Source organism: Solanum tuberosum, unplaced genomic scaffold (assembly GCF_000226075.1).
Source record: "Solanum tuberosum cultivar DM 1-3 516 R44 unplaced genomic scaffold, SolTub_3.0 scf00193, whole genome shotgun sequence".
Classification (NCBI taxonomy): domain Eukaryota; kingdom Viridiplantae; phylum Streptophyta; class Magnoliopsida; order Solanales; family Solanaceae; genus Solanum; species Solanum tuberosum.
In genome coordinates this window covers 588,275-599,992 of record NW_006239118.1, presented here as the reverse complement: position 1 = coordinate 599,992, position 11,718 = coordinate 588,275, and the positions used below count along the sequence as shown (strand labels likewise).

Below are 11,718 nucleotides of genomic sequence, written 5' to 3'. Positions count from 1 at the left end.
CACGACGCTTCGAGACCGAGGGGTAGGGTACGTGGGATTAGGGTCATGACGCCTCGAGGCCGGGTTAGGCGGCGTTCGCCTCAGTGCTGGCTTCCTCAAGGTGGCGTCGATGAGGTCGGGGGGGGAGGGGGGTTGAACATACTCGAGAGGGTAACGATTAATCCAGAGAATGATTTGGTGCATTTCAAGAAAATATTAGTGCTTTAATTATAATTTTGTTTAGTGCTTTAGTTATTATTATGAACTTTATGTGCAAGTTTATTTATTAATAAATAAAATTTACATTAGTTACGATCTAATTATATAAAAAAGGAAATGCTAATTGTTGAGGAGTTTTTTATAACCCCACAAACATGCTTGTATGAATATCTGGTAAAACAAATAGGGAGGTTTATAACCCTGCAGCATAACGAAAAATATAGATACCATCAGTTTAAGAAGCGAAAAAATAAACTATTAACCAAATGGAAAAATATTTGAAAGCCAAGATGTGAATGGATAATTTTGACTTGAGATTGACATGCAAGTTAGCTTCAATCATGGTTAGAAAAATCCAAATGTTGTGTTATAATGCATTTATAATTGGACATGATTATGCATTAATTTTTTAAAGACTTATTAGCAATTGATCTTCCACACGTTTTACTGTATAATTACAAGCTCGGATGTTCAGAAGTTTTTTAGCGATATACTCTATCACTTATTCTCCTGAAAAGAAGAAGCGAAGAGGCACAAGATATGCCCTAAATGAATTGCTGGAATTAGGGAGCCAAACAAGGACAGAGCCAAACATTTTTTCATGTTGCGAAGAAGACTTAATAAGTAGTAAATAATTTTTTTAATAAGTTATGAATAATTTTTTTATGGGAAAAACATTACTATTGATGATCGTCTCAAATTGATTTAAAGGTGTATGTCAATGCGTGAAAATAATGGCGAAGAAAGCATGAAAGAATAAGGAGCGTGAAAATAATGACAAAGAAAGCGTGAAAGAATCCTGTTTTATTTTTGGTAAACCAAGTAAATGTTCTAATCAAACTTGTATAATTAATTGAGAGAGTCTAAGTTACCATATAATACTCTTTTTATTTAAATATTAACAATATGTGAATATATAAGAGGAAAAAATAAACATTTCTAAAAATAAGGTGATCCTGTAATTTTCTTATCCACCGTTAGTGGATAGTAGTTAATCTCTACGCATTTGTCTATTTGTTCAATTTTATACAAGTTTAGATACTAATATAGTAATTCATACAAGAAAATAGAATTTAGATAATTGTTGCGTACGGGGGGATTGAGGAGTTTGGATCCTAGCTTTTTCTCGTCAATTGATTTTAGCAATGGAGTCGTTTCAGGTAAAGGTAAGTTTCAAATTTGCTTGATGAACTATCAATTTAGATTCGTTTTAACCCCAATCAGAAATTTCTTGCCGATTTTATGAACCATTTTAACTTTTACTCCGTACATATAACAGTGATGTCTGAATTCGCAAACTAAATACTACTTATTTGAGGTCGTTTCAAGATGGCTGATGGAATGTGGATATTCAAACACTTGTTATTGACTGTGGAAGGTTAGTTAGAAATAAACTGCTTGCAATTTCAGTTCTATGCTTGGTGTTAACTCTGTCCTTTATTTGTTCAGGCTGGATTTTTGCAGCTAATTTTCAGCATTTTGCTCTGTCTTTTCAATGTGCTATTTATGCTTGGTGGTGACTTCTACTGGAAATATGAAAATATATCTCACCTTTAGCTTGAAAGGAGCTTAAAAGGAGAATCAGAAATTTCGCACAGACTGAACTGATCTTATGAAATTTTTTCCAATTTGATTCCGTGTTTGTACCAGTGATGTCTCACCTAAATTATACTTGCAAAACATTAACATTTGAAGTTTTAGGCTGATGGGATGGATATTCGAACACTTGTTATTGACAACGGAACTGAAATGATCAAGGTTAGTTCGTAAAGCTGCTTACAATTTCAGCTCTATGCTTGGTGTTAACTATATAAATTGTTCCTTTGATTCTTTAGGCTGGCTTTGCTGGGGAAGATTCTCCAAGGGCTGTTATCAAAAGTATTGTTGTTCGTCCTTGTCATCGTGGCATCACGTTGGAAAGGGGACAAAGAGATGCCTATATTGGTGATGAACCTCTGGCTGAAAGAGGTAGTTTGGTTCTGAAATATCCCATTGAACAGGGCATTGTAAGAAACTGGGATGATATGGAAAAGCTCTGGCATCACACATTTTACAATGAACTTTGTGTCGCTCCTGAGGAGCATCCTGTTCTTCTGACAGAGGCACCGTTTAACACCAAGATAAACCGAGAAAGAATGACTTGAATCATGTTTAAGACATTCAATGTTCCAGCCATGTATGTTGCAAGCCAGGCCGTTCTTTCTCTGTTAGCTAATGGTTGTACAACTGGTAAAATAGCAGATTTTAATGCCAATATAGGCTGGTTCTCTACTGTTTTAGTCAGTCACACTAATTTCGTTTGTTGTTTCTTCAACAAGGTATTGTGCTTGATTCTGGTTATTGTGTGACATACGCTGTACCTGTCTATGAAGGACATGTGCTTCCCCATGCTATCTCACGGTTAGATCTTGGTGGTCTTGATCTTACACACCATCTCGCCAAGTTTCTCATGGATGGTCTTTATGTATTTAACGGTTGGGGAAGAGATGTAGATATATTTCGTGATATGAAGGAGACGATTGCTTATGTTGCACTGGATTATAAACAAGAGATTGAAAAGGCAAAACATTTCTCAAATCAATTGAGAAGAGCTATAAGCTTCCTGATGGAGAATTAGTTAATATTGGTGCTGAGACATTCCGCTGCCCTGAAGTCCTCTTTCAACCATCATTGATTGAAATGGAAGCGACAGGAATTCATTACAAAGCCTACAACTCAATCATGAGATGCGATGATGATATTAGGAAATATTTATTTGCAAACATTGTGCTTAGTGGTGGCTCAACTATGTTCCCTGGCATAACAGAACGTATGAGCAAGGAAATCACTGAACTTGCTCCGAGCTACACGAAAATCAAGGTGATTGCACCACCTGAGAGGAAGTATAGCTCCTGCATACGAGGATCAGTTCTAGCCTCCCTCAGTACTTTCCCAAAAGTTAGTTTCTTTTTGATTTATTTTACTAATCGATCTGCCATTCAATTAACTACGTCTCATTCCTAACTTCTACTTGGTTTGCAGATGTGTATAGTGAAGGCCGAGTATGATGAAATGGGTCCTTCAATTATCAACAGGGTGTGCTTCTAAGAGTGGTTTGATAACTTAAAACCTGTCTAGTTAATTCCAGGAAATGAATAGTATTTCAGCAGAGATCTATTTCTTTGTTTGTTGTGATATTCAACGTCGAGAGCAGTATGATATTCTAAACTTTTAGCTGCTTTGTATCAACATGCTGATTTAACTTTTCTCGGGTTTAATATATTTCAAGTGATTTGGTTAGTAAGCCATGAAAATGGTAGATCCTTTGCTGCTTATATCTGTTTCGTTTCCTAATTCAGCAAAATATTGGAAGGGGGCATGATTTATTGGCCCCTGACCTTTCGGGGAACATTCAATCTGATTTTTGTAACATTTAATTGTGAAGAAATCGAAACATCTGCGATCCATTTCCCTTGCTTCTAAAATGCTTTAAGGAAGTTTCTTAAAGGTTTACTTGTCTCAGGAAACCAACTCTCAAGCCTACACGTCGAGTTGTAAGTTGCATCATCTTCAAGTTCTCTTGATCTTCGTTTTAACAACAGTTTTGGAGGTGTGATTCCAGAGTACCTGTAGTAATGAATTTGGCAATGAAGAATTTGGTGGTCGTTATCTTACCGAGTATCTTGCTCCGAGCCACACGAAGATCAAGGTGTTTGCACCACCTGGATAGGAGGATCAGTTCTCTCTTCACTCAGTACTTTCCAGCAAGTTAGTTTATTTTTGCTTTATTTAACGGATCAATAAATCAACCGATTAAGTCTATAGTCTCAAATAATTGGTTCTAACTATGATTGTCTTCTTGTTAATTCTTAATTAACTGCTAATATATTCGTCACGTGCAGAGATGTGTATAACAAATAGGGAATATGATGAATTTGGTCCCTCAATTGTCCACAGGAAGTGTCTCTAAACTTGGTGGGAACTTAAAATGCTCTGTAGTTAAATCCCTTCAAATGAATGCTTCATTTAAGTTACAGTGATCTACCTGTTCCTTTTTGTGAAGTGATGCTCAATCCCATGAGTAGTCTGTTGAGCTTGGCGGGCTTTTTCCATTTCTTTGTAATTTAGCTAGTAAGCAAGCAGGAAACTGGTGGACCGTCTGTTACTAACTGCCTATATTGCATTGGGTTGAGAACAGTTGGTTATATAAGCAAACTTTTAAGTGGTTGTGAAATTGCAAAACTGTATATTTATGTTTTCATGCTTTTCTACTTGTGTTAGGATTGGACTTTCTTAGCTTTGACGATCCTCTGCTCATTTATGTTAACTGGTTTGCAAGCAGAGATTTTTTTTTAACACCTTTCTATTGTTGTAGGTGATAATGAAAGAAAAGGTACAGTAGTATTTGCATTGTTGTTGGTTCACAACATTATTTACGATTACAGTACACAGTGAAAGTAAGTACCAGGGGTACTTTACAGCATATTAAGTTTATTGTGTTTCACCAATAAACACAATAAACCAACTCCAGTTTATCATTGGAAGCTAAAATTAAGTGTATTGTGTTTTGCCAAAGCATCAACCACATCATTGCCTTCCCGATACATGTGAAGTAATGTTGAATCTTTACTTGGCGATTTTATATACCAGCATTGCGTTGATTTTGTATACTAGCATCAAACACATCGTTGCCTTCACATGGGATGAAGACACTCTTATCTTTGATAATGACAATTGACTAGTCTCTAAATGCAGGTTTTCGATGCAATCACCAATGAATCCAGCAACCAGCCACAACTACAGATAGCAAAATCAAGTTGATGATCTTCTAGCGAAGGAGGGTGATAGGACTAAGTTTTGCAAGACTTAGAATTTTGACAATTAGCGGTTTGAGTAGACATATTAAGAACTATTTTTGTTAGGCATGATGTGGTAGACACAATTACTGAACTACCAATGACAAATGCTCTATCGACTCTGTAATTTTGCGCAAATATATGGATTCAGTATTGTCTCTGTTTTAATGTGCTTCCTACTTGTTATTAGGAATATTTATTAATTCTGCTTATGTATCTGATTATCAAAGATGGTTTTATTTATTTGGGTATTTTCTACACTGAATGCGTAGATGATGTCAATAGGCTTTTCTCAATTTCTTGGTAGAAGAGATTTTGTGGGATAATGATTTCATGATCCAAATCGAGGAACCGAAATCATGTTTGAGAAATTCAGTGTTCCATCCATGTATGTTGCAATCCAGTCTGTTCTCTCTCAGTTTGCTTATGGTCGCCTAACTGGTAAGCAGAAGAAAAAATAGTGCTTCTCTACTGTTTGATTTTAGCAAGTTACTAATTTCGTTTGTAATTTTTCAACCAGGCATTGTGCTTAATTCTGGTGATAATGCGACCCACACGGTCCCCCATCTATGAGGGACATGCACTTCCTCATGCTATCTCGTGGTTAGGTCTTGGTGGTCGTGATATTACGGATTACTTCACGAGGATTCTCTCCGAGGGTGGTTATGTATTTCATGGTACGATAAGAGAACATGCTACTAGGCATATGAAGGAGACAATTTCTTATGTTGCACTAGATTTTGAAAAGGAGATTGAAAAGGCAAAAAACAGATCTTCAGTTGAGAAGGCCTTTGTGCTTCCTTCTGGAAAAGTCCTTAATATTGGTGCTGAGAGGTTCCATTGTCCTGAAGTCCTATTCCAGCCATAATTGTTCGGGATGGGACCGACAGGAATCCATGAAAAAGTCTACAATTCAATCATGAAAAGTGATGTTGATATTAGGTAGGATTTATTTTTAAACATTGTGCTTAGTGGTTGTTCAACTATGTTTCCTGGTATAGCAGAACGTATGAGCAAGGAAATCACTGCTCTGGCTCCAATCAACACAAAGATAGAGGTGATTGCACCACCTGAGAGGAAGTACATCACCTGGATAGGAGGATCAATTCTAGCTTCCCTCAGTACTTTCAAAAGAGTTAGTTTCTCCTTACTTTATTTGACTAATCAATAAATCAATCTATCAAGTCCGAGTCAGTAATGATTAGTGCTAACTACGAAGGTCTTCTTGTTTAACTTCTTTTAAGCTCAAGGTACTCAACACTAATATCTACATCCTATGCAGAAGTTGATAATGAAGGGCGAGTATGATGAATTTGGTCCCTCAATTGTCTCTAAGCTTTGTGAGAACTACTTTAAAGCGGACTAGATTATCATTTAAAGTTGAACAAACATTAGTAACATCATTGTGAACCTATGTTGATAAACTACAAATGGAATAAATCATTAATGTGGCTATATATACTAAGGGGTCGTTTGGTTGGAACTAGTTATCCCAGGATTAACTATCCCGAGGTTAGTTATATGAGATAACTTATCTCACCATGTATATGGGATAACTTATCCCATCATTATGCTATAAATGGTGGCATAAGTTATCCCAAACATGTCAACCAAACAAGACATCTAAATTTTATCACAAGACTATTTTTTTTTAATCCCAGGACTATTTATGCTTATCCCTCACACCAAACGAGCCCTAATAGTATAACCTAGCTAGCTGGATGAATTAATACTCATCAAGCAGTACGTCAATATTTGGTGATGCTGGAGGAAACTGCATCAGTTCAATGTAAAAACTCCAGACTCCATCATCCTTGAGTGATCTCGTAAGCTTAACTGTCACCTCGACAAGTGAAGGGCCACGAGCCAGCAAAAGCTTCATGAAAACAAGTTCAACAGAGGAATTCTCGAAATTCACTAACTTTATCGTTTCAAGTGCCTTGAGATTCTTATCCACACAGTCTAGTGCTGTCAAATAGTTTGTAACTACCACTACTTCGCTACATACAGAGAGGAAGATTTAAAATTAGAAGTATAGGGAATGATTTATGGAAAGCTATTACTAGATTCTAATTGCGACTGTATCGAATAGCACTACAGCAAAACATGATTTTAATAGGAAAGGTGTTCAATTAGCAAACTATTTCGAACATGTTTGTTAACTTTCTTGATATTCGTCTTTCTCAATACACAATTAGTATGGGATTTCCCATTGTTTGAAGGCACAAATTCTATAAGTGCTACATGTAATCTAGAACAAGTAACCATCGATCTTATTTAAGGTAAAAAGTCAAAACTTGTTGAAGTTGTTCCAAAAGGTTCAATTTATGTTATACTGAATAAATTATTGAGTTATCTATATGACTTGAATTACAAGATCGGATGTTAAGTCTTTTAACGATATACTCTATTAATAATTCTCTTTACACATTTTACTGTAGAATTACAAGCTCGAATGTTCAGTCTTTTAACGACATACTCTACTTTCTAAATCTCGAAAGTATTAGTGTTCGAAGTAAGAAGTTAAAGTTTAAGTCTTCACAACTCATGAATTCTTCTAATGTTGATGAAGATTTCAGAAATATTATAATTGATTTTGGCACGACATTGACATTTCTTCCCGAGGAAATTTACAACAAACTGGAATCGACTTTGTTGGAAATGATTAAAGGTAAAATTAAATTTTATGGTCATTTTAAGTATACGCTTTTAGTTATCTAATTATTATATTATCTCTCGACAAGTAAGGGAAAAAAGATCCTTGGAATAAGCTTCCCATATATTACGAGACGAAAATATTATCGATTTTTCTAAGATTGTGTTCCATTTCACGAATGCTGATATCGAATTGTTATGTATGAATACATTTTCAAAAGTTGATGAAGATAGGACTTATTTGACAACTTGGGGGGGGGGGAGGGGTCTATATGGTGTTTGTGGAAACTTGGCACAAATGAATTTTCTTATTAGATGTGATCTTGTAAATCACAAACTCTCTTTCTTGTCTACTGACTATACCAAACAATGATAAATTTGCATTATAATTTCATATTTTTAAGTAATTAAGCACGGCTATGTAATGAAATTGGGCCTTGAATTTCATAATATTTGAAATAATTGGTTTTATAAAAGGCGAAATGGTCTGATGGACTCTTGTACTTGTATGAGTTTGTATTCTGGACCATTCTACTTAATCTTTTAGGAAAAGAATAGGGAGGTGAAAAAGGCTAGAACCGGTGATGGGAATTTCTCCAACTCAAGGTTCGATGGACAAGGTTGACCTAGATTTCGATAGAGGTTCTCCGGTCAAGGTTCCTCTAATACTCCTTCTAAGTTCAACCGAGTGAGGGTGTCTAACCCTAAACCTCAAGGAGGAAATGGGGGTGGTTCTTCTTTTGTTAGATCTACATGTGCCAAGTGTGGGAAGAAACATGATGGTAAGTGCCTAGCTGGTACCGATGGGTGCTTTAGTTGTGGGAAGAGTGGCCACAAATGAGAGATTGCCCGATGATCAAGGTTAAGGGGGGAGAGGAAAAGCAAGCTCCTCCAAGCGGTTCAAACTCCAATGCCCCAAAACAAAACCGCTTTTACGCTCTTCAAACTCGAGGTGACCAAGAGAGCTCCCCGGATGTAGTGACCGGTATGTTAAAAGTCTTTCTTATTGATGTGTATGCCTTGTTAGATCCCGGTGCTACTTTATCTTTTGTGACGCCTTATGTGGCGATGATGTTTAATGTTCCTCCAGAAGTGCTAGTAGAACTTTTTTCATTCTCTACTCGTGTCGGTGATTCTGTGGTGGCTAAGAGGGTATATAGAAAGTGTCCCGTTTCCTTATCCCATAGAGTTGCTCTTGTGGACTTGGTAGAGCTTGACATGTTAGACTTTGATGTGATTTTGGGTATGGATTGTTTGTATGCATGTTACGCCTCTATTGATTGTAGAACTCGGGTGGTTAGATTCCAATTCCCAAATGTGCCTATCCTAGAGTGGAAGGGAGGAAATTCTATGCCTAGAGGTCAATTTGTGTCTTACCTTAAAGCTAGAAAGATGATCTCGAAAGATTGCCTGTATCATGTTGTTAGGGTGAGGGATGTTGATTCCGAAACCCCTTCTCTTAAACCGGTTACCGTGGTTAATGAGTTTTCGGAAGTTTTCCCTGATGATTTGCCCGGTATTTCTCCCAAGCGGGAAATAGATTTTGGTATTGACCTTCTTCCGGATACACAACCTATCTCTATCCCTCTTTATAGGATGGCTCCGATGGAGTTAAAAGAGTTTAAAGAGAAATTAAATGATTTTTTGGATAAGGGCTTCATCCGATCGAGTATCTCTCCATGGGGTGCTCCCGTGTTGTTTGTTAGAAAGAAGGATGAGTCTCTTCGAATGTGCATTGATTATCGTCAATTGAATAAAGTGACCATCAAGAATAAGTATCCTCTTCTAAGAATTGATGACTTGTTTGACCAACTCCAAGAGGCTAGTTATTTCTCTAAGATTGATCTTCGTTCGGGTTATCACCAATTGAGGGTGAGAGGGGATGAAATTTCCAAGACGACTTTCCTAGGTATAGACATTATGAGTTCCTTGTGATGTCGTTTGGTTTAACAAATGCTCCGATGACGTTTATGGACTTGATGAATAGAGTGTTTAGGCAATACCTAGACATATTTGTGATTGTGTTTATCGATGATATTTTGATCTATTCAAGAAGTGAGAATGAACATGTGGGCCATTTGAGAATTGTGTTGCGAGTTCTTAAGGACTAACAACTTTTTGCAAAGTTTAGCAAGTGTGAATTTTGGTTGTGGTCCGTAGCTTTCCTTGGTCATATTGTGTCAAGCAAGGGTATTAAGGTAGATCCTAAGAAGACGGATGCGGTCAAGAGTTGGCCTAGACCTCTAACTCCTTCCAACATTAGAAGCTTTTTGGGTTTGGCCGGTTACTATAGAAGGTTTGTTGAGGGTTTTTCTTCTATTGCTTCTCCTTTGAAGACTTTGACTCAAAAAAAGAAGGCTAAGTTTGTGTGGTCGAAAGCTTGTGAGAAAAGTTTTCAAGAGTTGAAAGATATACTTACTTTCGCTCCGGTGTTGACCATACCTGAGGGTACAAATTATTTTCTGGTTTATTGTGATGCCTTTAGAGTTGGGTTGGGATGTGGGCTTATGCAAAATGGTAAGGTTATTGCCTATGCTTCAAGGCAACTTAAGATCCATGAGAAGAATTATCCTACCGATGACCTTGAGTTAGCGGCGGTTGTGTTTGCCTTAAATATATGGAGGCATTATTTGTATGTGGATGTTTTCACCGATCATAAGAGTCTACAATATGTGTTTAGTCAAAAGGACTTGAATTTTCGCCAAAGAAAGTGGCTTGAGTTATTGAAGGATTATGACATGAGTGTCCTTTATCACCTCGATAAAGCTAATGTGGTAGTAGATGCTCATAGTAGATTGTCAATGGGTAGTGTTGCTCATGTAGATGAAGAAAAGAAAGAGTTGGTTCGTAATGTGCATAGGTTGGCCCGACTAGGTGTTCAACTAGTGGATTCCACCAAGGGTGGTGTCATGGTCCATAATGGTTCAGAGTCGTCCTTTGTGATAGATGTGAAGTCTAAGCAAGGTCTTGATCCTATCTTAGTGGAGTTGAAAGAGGCGGTACTCAAGAAGTCTGTTGAGGCTTTCTCCCAAGGGGGAGATCATGTACTAAGGTATCAAGGTAGGCTATGTGTTCCAAATGTTGATGGATTGAGGGAACAAATTTTAGGAGAAGCCATTAGTTCCCGATAACCTATTCACCCGGGAGCCTCGAAGATGTACCATTGATATACCGTGAGGGAGCAAATTTTAGGAGAAGCCCATAGTTCCCGATAATCTATTCACCCGGGAGCCACCAAGATGTACCGTTGATATACCGTGAGTTTATGGTATTTTTAATACATTTCACTTAAGAATTGTGTGTGTCTAGGGAAATTTTGTATTGGTATTAATGTGCTTTTATCATGTTTGCAGGAAATAAGTTCGGACGTGGAAGAATCGAGACACAACTGAAGAATTGTGTAGAAAAGAGCATCTACGGAAGTGACCTACGGACCGTAGGTCCAGTCACGTTCCGTAGATGGTGAACGTTGATGGACAGGCAAAGTGTGAAGAAAAATCAGGGAATTCTTGACCAAATGTGGAACCACGACTACAAACCATGGACCGTAGGTCGACCTACGGGCTTCCTGCAGCTCTGTCAAATGATTCAGAGAAGGGGGTTCCAGTACCTGATTTCAAAAGTCTAAGTATGGAACTACGGAAGAGGATCCATGGACCGTGGATCGAGTCACGGTCCGTTCTGCTGGTTCGTCGAATGCAACTAAGAGGGGAAGATTTTGAAGTTGGAAAATTACCTAAGTCCTAAACCACGGAAGGGACATACGGACCGTAGGTCAGTCCATGGTCCATAGGTCAGTGTCGTAGATCGAAACTGCATCTAGAAACTTTATTTCCTTATTTCGTTTCCTTTTTAGTTGGGACTTGTTTTTCTATATATAGGGCATGTAAACCTCATTTTTGGGGGTTGGACTTTATTATTTTAGTTCTAGTTTTTGGTTTTGGAGATTAACTTGCAACTTTAGCAATTCTTGATTTCCTAAGTTGGTTTTGAAGATTTTTACTTTGAAATTCAAGTTGAGATTCTGGGT

The 11,718-nt window shown here is 37.4% G+C and overlaps 2 pseudogenes; both read left to right on the top strand.

The window, feature by feature from the left end:
* The first annotated feature begins 1,591 nt into the window (after positions 1 to 1,591).
* Positions 1,592 to 4,025, top strand: LOC102600608 (actin-66-like; annotated as a pseudogene).
* A 1,232-nt stretch (positions 4,026 to 5,257) lies between these two features.
* On the top strand, positions 5,258 to 6,399 carry LOC102578455 (actin-like; annotated as a pseudogene).
* Positions 6,400 to 11,718: the final 5,319 nt, after the last annotated feature.